Below are 12951 nucleotides of genomic sequence, written 5' to 3' on the forward strand. Positions count from 1 at the left end.
GGAAGAAAAGACAAAACAGTATAAGAAGATAAGCGTTAGAGGCGCCGTTGTAAAGGCTATGCCTCACCCCACAACCTGAACCTGAACCTGAACCTGAATCAGTTCTACCCTTAAAAATAAGCCTAAATAAACATAATATATGTGAAATTAATAGCCAAAAAATAAGAAATAATATTAATTATATATTAAAATTAATAATTTTATCAAAAGCATTACAAAATATATAATAATTAGAAGAAATAGTGAAAAAGAACACTGCTCGTTTCACTCGCTGGAACGCCAGCGATCAGCTGAGAAACAATAACAGTAATCAGAGTGACTCGGCCAAATGCGATAACGGTACGAAGCCTATTTTAACGAATTACGTCACTTTCCTGTAACTTCCTGTATCGTTACAGACACGGGAAAACTCCTGTACGTCATTTCATGGCTGTAACTTCCTGGTACAGGTCAGTTTCAACGTTATTTGTGTAATTGTTATGTCTAAAGTGATCGTGATTTAGACCACACCCTTCTACTATATGTGAGCTGGTGATGTTAGTCGAAACAAGGCTAGTTTAAGCTATGTACAGTTGGCCTTCACTAATTCCGGCACACTGACGTCTCCTGAGCTTGTCGTGAACTGTACCGGAATTAGTGAAGCCAGCTGTACATCTTTTTTTACGATTTTTTTACTATTTTATCTAGTTTCTTTTCCTCTCGTTATTTTGAAGTTTTTATAGTTTATATACGAAAGAATTATTTTATTATTGTTATTGTTCTTAAACGTCTGTTATTATTTTCCTTGTTTTCTTTCCTCACTGGGCTATTTATCCCTAATGGGGTCCTTATGAGTCTTATAGCATCCTGATTTTCCAATTAGGGCTGTAGCTTAGCTAGCAGTAATAATAATAATAATAATAATAATAGTAATAATAAAATTAATAATAATAATAATAATAATAATAGAAATTATAATAATGATGATAATAATAATGCTAATAATAATAATAATAGTAATAATAAAATTAATAATAATAATGATAATATAAATAATAATAATAATAATAATAATAATAATAATAATAGTAATGATAATAATAATAAATCATTTTTATTTATGAGGAAAATATTTTATATCTTTGAAATATGACATTATGAAGATAGATTTACAATTTATGAAATAGGATTTTTAGTGAGGCTTTTGTATTATGGTAAACTGAGGATACTAGAGTCCTAAGGGGGTCACAACCTCCCCCATAGGTAAGTAGGTAAAAACATGGCTCCTAGGTTAGGTTAGGTTGCGGAACCTCGGTTTATGTGGTGTTCTTCTGTTTGTTTCCAGGGGTGTATGTATAATGACGGTAGTTTAAGGGGGTACGCAGGGGTCGTTAGCCCTCCCTTAAGTAGGTAAGGACATGGCTATTAGGTTAGGTTGTGTGGTGTTCTCGTGTAGAGGTTCTGCAGAAAAATGGACACAGTTTATATTGTACAGCGTTCACATCTTACGAACGACTAGAAAATGGGAAGAAAATTCTCATTTTCTATGCATGTTGGAGGAACTGGCCGCTGATATACAAAAGCTCCTGTTTCCCTCTTTATATGTGGACCTGTTTCCCTTTTTAAATAAGGTTTTTTTTAGTCATTACTTATGCAATTTAACAATGAATGTCAGTTTCGGACGGAGCACATTATTTACTACTGGAAAACTTATATTCTCTATCCCTCTATGGAAAACCTCTATCTATCCCATTCCGATCCGTTGCTGGGCGGAGGGATTTGCCTTTCCATGGGCACTTCCTTAGTTGTCTTCTCTATTCTAGTTCATTTATTTTCTTTAATCCTTTTTTTCCCACATTGGGTATATATATTCTTTTCTTTCCACTATTAATTCTTCCTTAAACAGAACGTTTCCTAATATCTTCTTTTCCTCCTCTTTTCCTTTTCCTCTTCTGTAGTTCTGTTATTTTCCTTCTCTCGTCGCTGAGATCAGGACAGTAAAGAAGGAAATAAAATAATTTTCTGACTTGATATATAATTTTAACAATTTTACACAGAGTCCGTTCTAACCAACTACAAAGATCCTAGTTTTAAAATGGATATAATTTGAAAAATATGGGTTTCCCTCAAGTATTTCCTTTAAAATTGTTCAAAGTTCCATTAAATAACCAAGGAGCCGTTAATTATAATCATTAGGAATATTGTATTACAATACTCATTTATCCAGTTCTGTATTGTATTTATACAGTGATTCTAAATTGTATTACAGGTAGGAAAACACAGTCTAGTGTTGTTTATTTGACAGTAAAGAATAGGGTTAATGGCATTTTTCATCGCATGTTAATGTTACAAAAAATTAATGAAAATAATAACCAAAGATAATATTCCTATTGTTCATTATTGTGTCTTTCCAGATAAGGGAGAATTAAGTCACATTGATTCAGTTATCCGCATTCGTAAATTCTCGCCTCGGAAAGATTATTCTCCACCCAAGGGGAAGTTCTTGCGCCGTCAGAAGCGGAGACTTTAGCCATGGCCGCAACGAGCGTGGCAGACAAACGGGAATACTACGAGGAGCAGGAAAAGTAAGTACCGATGTTTAGAAGTGTTTAAGTTTATTTGGTCACAGATGTTTACTTATAACTTAAGACCAGAGAACTTTCAAAAGTAAGAAATGAGAAGTGATTTAAATAAGTGCAAAATGAAATGCGAATCGACCGAGTATTTGTTCCTACGCAAATGCAAACCCTTTGATAGGAATGTGCTTTCAGAACTTTTAGAACTTGACCGAGGTGGCGCTAGTTACTGCCTATTGGCAAGGAGACCCTACCAACCTGACATACACCACTGGGCTCTCACTTTGTTTTCAATAGCTGTAGTTAATCACGGGATACTTTCCACTCTGTAAAGTTAGAAGAGACTCTTGACTCATGGTAAGCAGCTCTTCTAGGGTGAAGGATACTCCAGAATCAAACCATTGTTCTCTAGTCTTGGGTAGTGCTAAAGTCTCCTTACCATGGTCTTCCACTATTTTGAGTTAGAGTTCTCTTGCTTGAGGGTACACACGGGCATACTATTCTATCTTATTTCTCTTCCTTTTGTTGTTTTGAAGTTTTCATAGGTTATTCATGAGAGATCTAATTTAATATTGATACTGTTCTTAAAGTATTTTATTTTGATTGCTTACTACTTCTCTTGTAGTTTATCTCTATTTCCTTTTCTCACTGGGTTACTTTTCCTCGTTGAAGGCCTTGGGCTTATAGCATCATGCTTTTCCAACTAGGGTTATAGCTTAGCTAGTAATAATAATGATTGTTGGTTCTTGCGCTCTCAACTGGCTGTTTTAATCCTCTAGATAATTGGTTGGACAATCGTATTCTGCGAGGGTTTTCTGGAAAAAGAAACGTTTCGCAGTTTCTTGATAACTGTAGCTGTATTAGTTGTCGGTTTATTCGGCTGATTCCACTTTGTTGTTCCCTCTAGACAGTTTTTCTTTTCTTTGACAACGTAATCCTAAGAATATTGGAAGTCATTAGTATCGATGTGATCTGGTAAAGGAGGAAGTTTCTGTTGCCGGCATCTTTCCTTTTTTGTCTTCCCATTCCTGAACGTTTACCTGATTTTGCCGTTGTTGCTATTGTTGTTGTTGTTGTTGTTTTTATTTTTATTTTTTTTCTCCCCAGTTGGAACATCGTCGTCAGCCTGAAAGACCTTTCAAGGAGAGCTGCAAGTTTCTCCTCCTCCTTTGCCTCAATCTCTCTTCTTCGTCTCTTCTCTCTGTAGGTCGGGATGAAGGGGTCCCAACCTTCATTTTCCTTCTATGAACTAGGAAGTTCAAGAAGACTGACCAATTCGAGTTACTTACATAATGCTTACTTTTTCTTTTTCCTTCACCAAAGACAGAGAGAAGACAATGAACATGAGCGCACCCTCGTCCATTCACCCGAGGCAGGGATTCGCGCCCACTACAAGCTACTGTGCACGCTTGCACTCCTACAGGAGCTTGCCCTCAACTATGTGTGTTTACTCCTTGCACGCTCCCTTTTCTGCTCTCACTCTCTCCTGTGCATGTGCAAGCTTTTATAAGTGGAAGAATGGAAGTTCTCCAAGAGGACATTCTTAGAGTATCCCCTCACCTGTTCACACATCCGGAAAGTCCTGTCTGCAATTAAAAAGTGACGTTACTTAACTAGTGAGTGTGTGAGCAGGGCGACTAATCCCCCCTGCTACCCCCCCCCCCCCCCCATAACTAGTGGTGGGTAGTTTTACTGTACTGTACCTGTCTAAAAAGTTTATTGGCTAGTTTTCAGCATTTGCTGAAATAGTATCCACTGTAAAGAGCTCAATGTTTGTATAGTCTTTTTATTGTTTATATATGACATATCTGTTTTTGACATTGTTAATAGTTTATATAGGACATATCTGTTTTTGACATTGTTAATAGTTTATATAGGACATATCTGTTTTGACGCTGTTACTTTTTTTAGAATGATTTATTGTTAATTTATTCTCATCACTTTATTTCCTTTCCTCACTGGGGTATTTTTCCCTGTTGGAGCCCTTGGGCTTATAGCATCTTGCTTTTCCAACTAGGGTTGTAGCTTGGCTAGTAATAATAATAATACATACATACATACATATACCAAAGGCACTTCCCCCAATTTTGGGGGGTAGCTGACATCAACAAAGAAACAAAACAAAAAGGGACCTCTACTCTCTACGTTCCTTCAGCCTAACCAGGGACTCAGCCGAGTTCAGCTGGTACTGCTAGGGTGCCACAGCCCAACCTCCCACATTATCCACCACAGATGAAGCTTCATAATGCTGAATCCCCTACTGCTGCTACCTCCGCGGTCATCTAAGGCACCGGAGGAAGCAGCAGGGCCTACCGGAACTGCGTCACAATCGCTCGCCATTCATTCCTATTTCTAGCACGCTCTCTTGCCTCTCTCACATCTATCCTCCTATCACCCAGAGCTTTCTTCACACCATCCATCCACCCAAACCTTGGCCTTCCTCTTGTACTTCTCCCATCAACTCTTGCATTCATCACCTTCTTTAGCAGACAACCATTTTCCATTCTCTCAACATGGCCAAACCACCTCAACACATTCATATCCACTCTAGCCGCTAACTCATTTCTTACACCCGTTCTCTCCCTCACCACTTCGTTCCTAACCCTATCTACTCGAGATACACCAGCCATACTCCTTAGACACTTCATCTCAAACACATTCAATTTCTGTCTCTCCATCACTTTCATTCCCCACAACTCCGATCCTTACATCACAGTTGGTACAATCACTTTCTCATATAGAACTCTCTTTACATTCATGCCCAACCCTCTATATTTTACTACTCCCTTAACTGCCCCCAACACTTTGCAACCTTCATTCACTCTCTGACGTACATCTGCTTCCACTCCACCATTTGCTGCAACAACACACCCCAAGTACTTAAACTGATCCACCTCCTCAAGTAACTCTCCATTCAACATGACATTCAACCTTGCACCACCTTCCCTTCTCGTACATCTCATAACCTTACTCTTACCCACATTAACTCTCAACCTCCTTCTCTCACACACACTTCCAAATTCTGTCACTAGTCGGTCAAGCTTCTCTTCTGTGTCTGCTACCAGTACAGTATCATCCGCAAACAACAACTGATTTCCAAATTTGTCCTTTACAACACGTACCTTACAGCCTACACTCATGTGCTAAATGTCTCTGCAAGTTAAGGAGTTCATTGCATGAGAACATCTGTTCATTTTGTGGTATATTACATGAGGCATATTGTTCTTGAGGTTATACAAACCTTTCATCTTTTTCATCAAAGGTATTGTCTCTGCCAAAGGTGAGATCTCTATTGGATCATTAACAACTCAGTTTGGTAATAACAGACTGGTAAGGGAACTCACTCACTCGCTCGTCTGACTGTCAAGACCAATTTGGCTTTGGCCACATCAAGGGTGGATGTAGATGCTGCTGTTCTTACCTCTCTGCTGCTGTTGACTCTATCTTTTTCATTTATTCCTTTGGATAATTCATTTCCTGATTGTTCCACTTTGCTATGGAAGGGGTAACAAAAGTCCAGGAAAGCCAGCTGTAGTCGTGGGGACTTGGTTCCCGAGGACACCACCTCTCTCTTGGGATAGGTGGATGGTACCCGTGTGGTTCCCGCAGAGCCATGGACCAGAGTCTTGCTTACGTTCTGGTACTGGCCATTCTGGTAGCCCAGTAGCTGTGCCCTGGTGGGTTACGCTGTCAACCCGTCACTCCAGCAATCCCAGTAGCGAGGCCAGAGGGCCGGGTAGCCTTTGCTGATCCGTCTACTCCGGTAGTCGGCCGGAACGGATGGGAGCTTGTCTCTTGGTCTGTTTTCAGGCATGATGAGAAAGTTGTTGCGGCTTCCTGCTTTTACATGGACTTACTTTGGGAAGAGAAGGTGGCACCATTTGATGCCATGTTAGAGGGCTTGTGCTCTCTAGTAGGTGGAGAATGTGGGTCGAAGGGCTCTGCCCATGGACACGATACCATTCGTGTCCTTCAACCCTGACCTGTGGTGCTGGGTTTACTGTGTGCCGAGTCTAACGCCACGCTGTCTTGTGCCGGAGTTCTCCTTCCATGGCCCTGGGCATGCCGGGCCTTTTTCTTCTCCAATTTATGCGCCTGGTTCTGTCCTTGGGATGGAATAGATGTAATCATGAGTAGAAGCAGACTCCGTATCATGTGGCATCACCTTCATTCGCCGCAGCGGACGACGGTACTCAAGGGCAGGAGGTCGTGGGGATGTTGGCCTGCGGTTTGATGCCCACGGAGGCTGCCTACCCTGAGTTGGAGAGTTCTTTCCTGGAGGTCATGGCACTCATCGTGAATGTAACATCTTGGGGGAGGGTACGGTGGTTCCACCAGCGGGGAGGACATCGGTTGTCTATCGGCACTTCGGTGGCCCTCTTGAATCGAAGCCCTGGTTGACCTTGCGTTGGACCAGTTGGATAGTCAGATCTGTGGATCTGGAAATTTGTTTGGTTCAAGCAGGTCCAACAAGGTAACCGGATCTTGCTCTCTAGGCTACGGAAGTTTTTTTCTGACAGTTGCTTCAGAATCGAGGTCGACTTTTTGCACTTTGCCACGATCTGGGGATTGCGGTAAACTGGGAAAAGTTAAAATATACCCAAGTAGAGGGTGTGAAGTACCTGGGCATGCTGATAGACTCAGCAGCAGCAGACATTTTCCCATAGACGATGGCATCGGCAAGCTTGGGGAGGTTGCACGACTCTTCCTGGCAAAGACAGCTGCTCCAGTTTAACATTGGCAACATCTCAGACATCAGTCTATGTAAGAGAAGCTTATTCCTCTAGGGTTTTTCCACCAGATATCCCTTCAGTAGTGCCTGAAGGATCACTGGGTAGCAAGCAATCATTTCCCGTTACATCTTGTGCCAGTATCACAGGAGGTCCGAAACGATCTTGCCTTGTGGCTCGACAAGAACAATCCTCATCAGGAAGTGCCACTCGACTTTTTAAGTCCGAATCTTCATCTGTCTTTGTATCAGGAGTGTGGTCCAAGGAATACAGGCATCTGCACATCAACGTCCTCGAGATGCGAGTGTCTTTCCTCTGTCTGCAAGTGTTCCAAGAAAGTTTGAGGAATCACTTGGTAGTCGCTGTAATGGCCTACATCAGCGAGTAAGAAGGCATGTTCTAGCGCTCCCCTCTGCAAGTTCGTGAAGCAGATGCTTATTTGGGCAGGGTTTCACCCTGTAGCATTGTCAGCAAGGTGCATTCTGGGCAAGGTGAATGACCTAGTCCACACATTCAGCCATCAGGGCCAGGCTGCAGGAGCAGAGTGGTCTCTACAGCCTTTCGTGGACGAAAGGCTTCTTGCCCTGTGGGGTTCACTGGGGATCAACCTGTTTGCAATCCTTGGGCAGTGTTTGAAGAAGCCTGGCAACACCTCTGCGATCACATGGACATTTACACCTTTCCCCCATTCACCCTGATTTGGCCAGTAATCACTAGGGTGTTGATTATGACAGGAATCGGAATGACCTTGGTGGCTCCAAGATGGCCACAGGCCAAGTTGTATCCTGATCTGCTAGCTCTTCTGGTTGAGGTCCCAAGAGAACTATCCTTATGGCCACCTCTTCTTTGTCGGCCACACCTGCGCAGTTACCACTCGCCCTTGGAGTCCTTATCTCTTCACTGTTGAGCATCTCCTTTGAGCGAAAGGCTTTTCACAAGGCATTACACATGAGATGTCTAGTTATCTCCAGAGGTCCACTGCATCTGTCTACCAGGCTAAGTGGGCCATCTCCTGTGATTGGTGTCGTAGAAGGGGATTTCTTCGTCTTCCTTCATCGGGAAAAACATCTCTGTTGCAGCCGTCAAAGGTTACCTCTAGGCCTAGAGTGTGGTGTATCCACTGGAAGATATAATCCTCTTGGCTTTTTAGGAGCTGTCAATGCTCGTGAGGAGCTTCAAACAATCTTGCCCACCCTGGGATCTTAGGCCCCTGTAGTGGGATGTGACCCTAGTAATCAGGTTTCTTACGCGTACCCCATTCGAACCTTTGAAGAGGACTGAATCAGAAAGGGATCGGACCTCGAGACATTCTTCCTACCAGCCTTACTGTCGACTGAGGGAGTGAGCGAGTTGCACGGTATTTCTTACGTAGCCAAGGAGGTCTCCTTTAGTTTTGTGCCCAACTTTGTGGCAAAGATAAAGAATCTGGCGGCATAGGTGTGAATCCTCCGTCCCCTCCCCCCCCGGAGGTGTCAGGTGGTGATGAAGACGAGAGGATCTCGTATTCGGTAAGGTCTCTTGGGTGTTGTATGAAGAGAACCCCACACCTCAGGCCGGAGTGTAGGAATCTCTTCGATGGGTTTGCCAGATCTAAGAAAGAGCTGTCAGGGAACACGGTGTCTTTCTGGCTTCATGAGCCTCAACAGAGAGCTCACTCTCTGGCTGATGAAGTCAAGGGTATTGCCCCAACTCTCCCTACTTTCAAATGAAACCAGTCAGTGGGCCAGGTGAGGAAGGCAGGTGTCAGGGAAGGCAGACCACCTTCACATCCTTCTACATGAGAGTATGTATCCGCAAGTCTCTTGAGTTCTTGATACTTGGATCTGTGGTGGCTGTTCAAACCGTTGTATAGCAAGCCCAGCTCCCTTATGAGGACAGATTGCATCTCATCTATGGTATCATTTTAACAGAAGTTGGGAATGAATGTAGTATAACTGGCTCTTCTCCTTCTTTCTTCTGCCTCTCTCATGGGGTCAGCGATTGAAGTGTTGCAAGCTGGTCGGACAAGAGGCTGGAGAGTTGCATTTCAAACTTCTGTGTAACCAAAGAGGTAAATCTCCCCATTCTTCATGTGAGTTTTGAGATGGTGAATCTAATACCAACCCATTACTCATTTTCCTGGTGTTGGACTCTTGCTGATATGTCATTTTGGGGAAGCGTCTCTTTGATTTGGTACAAAACAGAAATATGTACGTCCCGGGACCTATCAGTTTGTCATCCCCACGATAAACTTATAGGTGGTCATAGTGTCTCGGCTTTGCTTCTCCACAGAACAAGCCTTGAAGACATTCAGGGAAGATACAGAATCCATAGTGTCTCTGCTTTGCTTCTCCACAGAACAAGCCTTGAAGACATTCAGGGAAGATACAGAATCCATAGTGTCTCTGCTTTGCTTCTCTTCCACAGAACAAGCCTTGAAGACATTCAGGGAAGATACAGAATCCATAGTGTCTCTGCTTTGCTTCTCCACAGAACAAGCCTTGAAGACATTCAGGGAAGATACAGAATCCTCCAGGGGGTTCTGAGGGGCCATCTGACCATCCAAGCAGGAAGTGAGTCTCCAGAAGAAAAGGACGAAGGTTTGTATGTCGCGGGGGAACAAACCGTCCCTCTGAGTCCTGGGTTGAAGCAGCAAGATTGAATAGAGAAGCATCTGCGGAGGGGGGAGGGGCTTTGCGATGCTCGTTATCCACTTCCACAACCGTTTCCAGCTCGCGCCAAAGTACATACATACATATACCAAGGCACCTCCCCCAATTTTGGGGGGTAGCCGACATCAACAAATGAAACAAAACAAAAAGGGGACCTCTACTCTCTACGTTCCTTCAGCCTAACCAGGGACTCAACCGAGTTCAGCTGGTACTGCTAGGGTGCCACAGCCCAACCTCCCACATTATCCACCACAGATGAAGCTTCATAATGCTGAATCCCCTACTGCTGCTACCTCCGTGGTCATCTAAGGCAACGGAGGAAGCAGCAGGGCCTACCGGAACTGCGTCACAATCGCTCGCCATTCATTCCTATTTCTAGCATGCTCTCTTGCCTCTCTCACATCTATCCTCCTATCACCCAGAGCTTTCTTCACACCATCCATCCACCCAAACCTTGGCCTTCCTCTTGTACTTCTCCCATCAACTCATGCATTCATCACCTTCTTTAGCAGGCAACCATTTTCCATTCTCTCAACATGGCCAAACCACCTCAACACATTCATATCCACTCTAGCCGCTAACTCATTTCTTACACCCGTTCTCTCCCTCACCACTTCGTTCCTAACCCTATCTACTCGAGATACACCAGCTATACTCCTTAGACACTTCATCTCAAACACATTCAATTTCTGTCTCTCCATCACTTTCATTCCCCACAACTCCGATCCATACATCACAGTTGGTACAATCACTTTCTCATATAGAACTCTCTTTACATTCATGCCCAACCCTCTATTTTTTACTACTCCCTTAAATGCCCCCAACACTTTGCAACCTTCATTCACTCTCTGACGTACATCTGCTTCCACTCCACCATTTGCTGCAACAACAGACCCCAAGTACTTAAACTGATCCACCTCCTCAAGTAACTCTCCATTCAACATGACCTTCAACCTTGCACCACCTTCCCTTCTTGTACATCTCATAACCTTACTCATACCCACATTAACTCTCAACTTCCTTCTCTCACACACCCTTCCAAATTCTGTCACTAGTCGGTCAAGCTTCTCTTCTGTGTCTGCTACCAGTACAGTATCATCCGCAAACAACAACTGATTTACCTCCCATTCATGATCATTCTCGCCTACCAGTTTTAATCCTCGTCCAAGCACTCGAGCATTCACCTCTCTCACCGCTCCATCAACATACAAGTTAAACAACCACGGTGACATCACACATCCCTGTCTCAGCCCCACTCTCACCGGAAACCAATCACTCACTTCATTTCCTATTCTAATACATGCTTTACTACCTTTGTAGAAACTTTTCACTGCTTGCAACAACCTTCCACCAACTCAGGTTTTTATGAATAGGAAAAATACAAATTACTTTTAAGATTTGGTCGATTATTGAATTTTGTTTTTATGTAATTTTGAGACTACCTTTTGGTTGCTGGAAAAAATGTCCCATTGTCTTCTTCTGTCTTCTGTCTTTGGAATTATTTTCAATTTAGGTTTCAGTGAGCATTGTTTGAGATTGATTGATAGTTGAGCAAAAGATTATGTTTTCATCCATATTGATTATTGATCTCTGATAGAAACTACGTATTATTCAGACTCATTATTTCCAGCCCGTCCTGGCTTTACCTGTTCCCGTACAAGATGGTACATTGGTCGTTGTCAAGTCCGTCACGAATGGCTGCTGCTGCGTACGCAAGAACGGGTGGCGTCCCGGAAGGCGTCGATGACAGGTCCGGTTTGCGTCAGTCAAGATCAGCTGGCTAATGTCTCAGGACAGTCCTCTTCCCCTGGGCTATTTTAGAAGAAGTCTGAAGAGAGAGAGGACTGTTGTTCCAAGAGATGTCAGTGATGGGCTTTACTCCCTTGTCATCTACATGGTCTCTAAGGTGAGTCCCGTGTCCTCGGAATCTCTTGCGCTTCTAATTTGTTCCGTACCTGGAATACAAACCACGCTACTTAATATGGGTATTACTTTCGGCGTAGCTGAAATGACGAGCCATTAGAATTTTAACGAGGGATTATTAGTTGCTTGCTACTCCTACCCCCTCTCACACACCTGTGATAGCTCTCTTTACTTTTGGCTCGGGTGATGAACAGACGTGTCTGCTCCCACCCTCGCTTTGACAGCCTTTGATCTTGTTTTGCTTTTTCTTTTCAGTGTGTTTGGAAGTTGGCCTCTACCACGCGGAAGTGTCCTGGATTACCTGACCGCCCTTGTGGGACTTATATGTCGGCGGTCGACACGGACCCTCACACCTTATGTCCTTTTTGCAGGGGCCAACGGTGTGATAGAGACAAAGTGTGTGGTGGTGGTGAGTGTAGGGAGTGGTCTACCTCTCAGTGGGAGAGGTTTTCCCGGCGCCGGAAGAAGAAATCCAAACGGGATCTTTCTTCTTCAATGGTTTCCTTGAAGAAAGAAAATCCCAAGGACTCTTCTTCTGTAGCCCAAACCTCCTCCGAAGCTCCCACTCGGTCGGTCTCTTTCGAGAGACCGTCGAGTGGTAGCGTAGACCGATGTACTGTTTACCAACCTCGGGGCTCGAGAGATGACGTTGGTTCCCCTAGCGAAGCAGCTCCACCTCTCCCCCCGGGGGAGGATATGTCACTAACCCCCCTTTTTCAGATTTGGTCCTCCTTGGGGCTTACGGGTTCGTCCTTCAAGGAGATTTTGCTTAACTACATCCGATTGGGTGTCGCTGTCAAGCAATTGCCGTCACCAGCAGAGGTTGATCCTCTGTTTCTTGTCGACGTTGTGGTGTCAGAGGTATCCAATGCGGTCTCACCCATCTCCTCTTCCACTCCAAGCTCTACGTTAGCTGACGGCTTAGTTTCTCCCGTTCCTGATCAACCTACGAGGGGGAAACTAAGTCCATCGTCAGTCTCTCCTGCTTTTGTTTCTTCCTCTCGGGGGAGTTCACTTACAGACACTCCTCTTCGGAGGACTGCAGAAGGTCAGCTTGCTGATCCAACGGCCACCAGAGGGCGTATACGTCGC

The 12951-nt window shown here is 43.8% G+C and overlaps 1 long non-coding RNA gene across 3 annotated transcripts in view; it reads left to right on the top strand.

The window, feature by feature from the left end:
* The first annotated feature begins 306 nt into the window (after positions 1-306).
* LOC137643802 (uncharacterized) overlaps positions 307-12951 on the top strand; it is a 75277-nt gene continuing 62632 nt past the window's right edge. For all 3 annotated transcript variants that reach the window (XR_011045074.1, XR_011045073.1, XR_011045075.1), the window contains exons 1-3: positions 307-449; positions 2394-2564; positions 11567-11842. This is a non-coding gene — a long non-coding RNA (uncharacterized lncRNA). The remainder of the gene's footprint in view (positions 450-2393; positions 2565-11566; positions 11843-12951) is intronic.

Source organism: Palaemon carinicauda, chromosome 7 (genome assembly GCF_036898095.1).
Source record: "Palaemon carinicauda isolate YSFRI2023 chromosome 7, ASM3689809v2, whole genome shotgun sequence".
Lineage (NCBI taxonomy): Eukaryota > Metazoa > Arthropoda > Malacostraca > Decapoda > Palaemonidae > Palaemon > Palaemon carinicauda.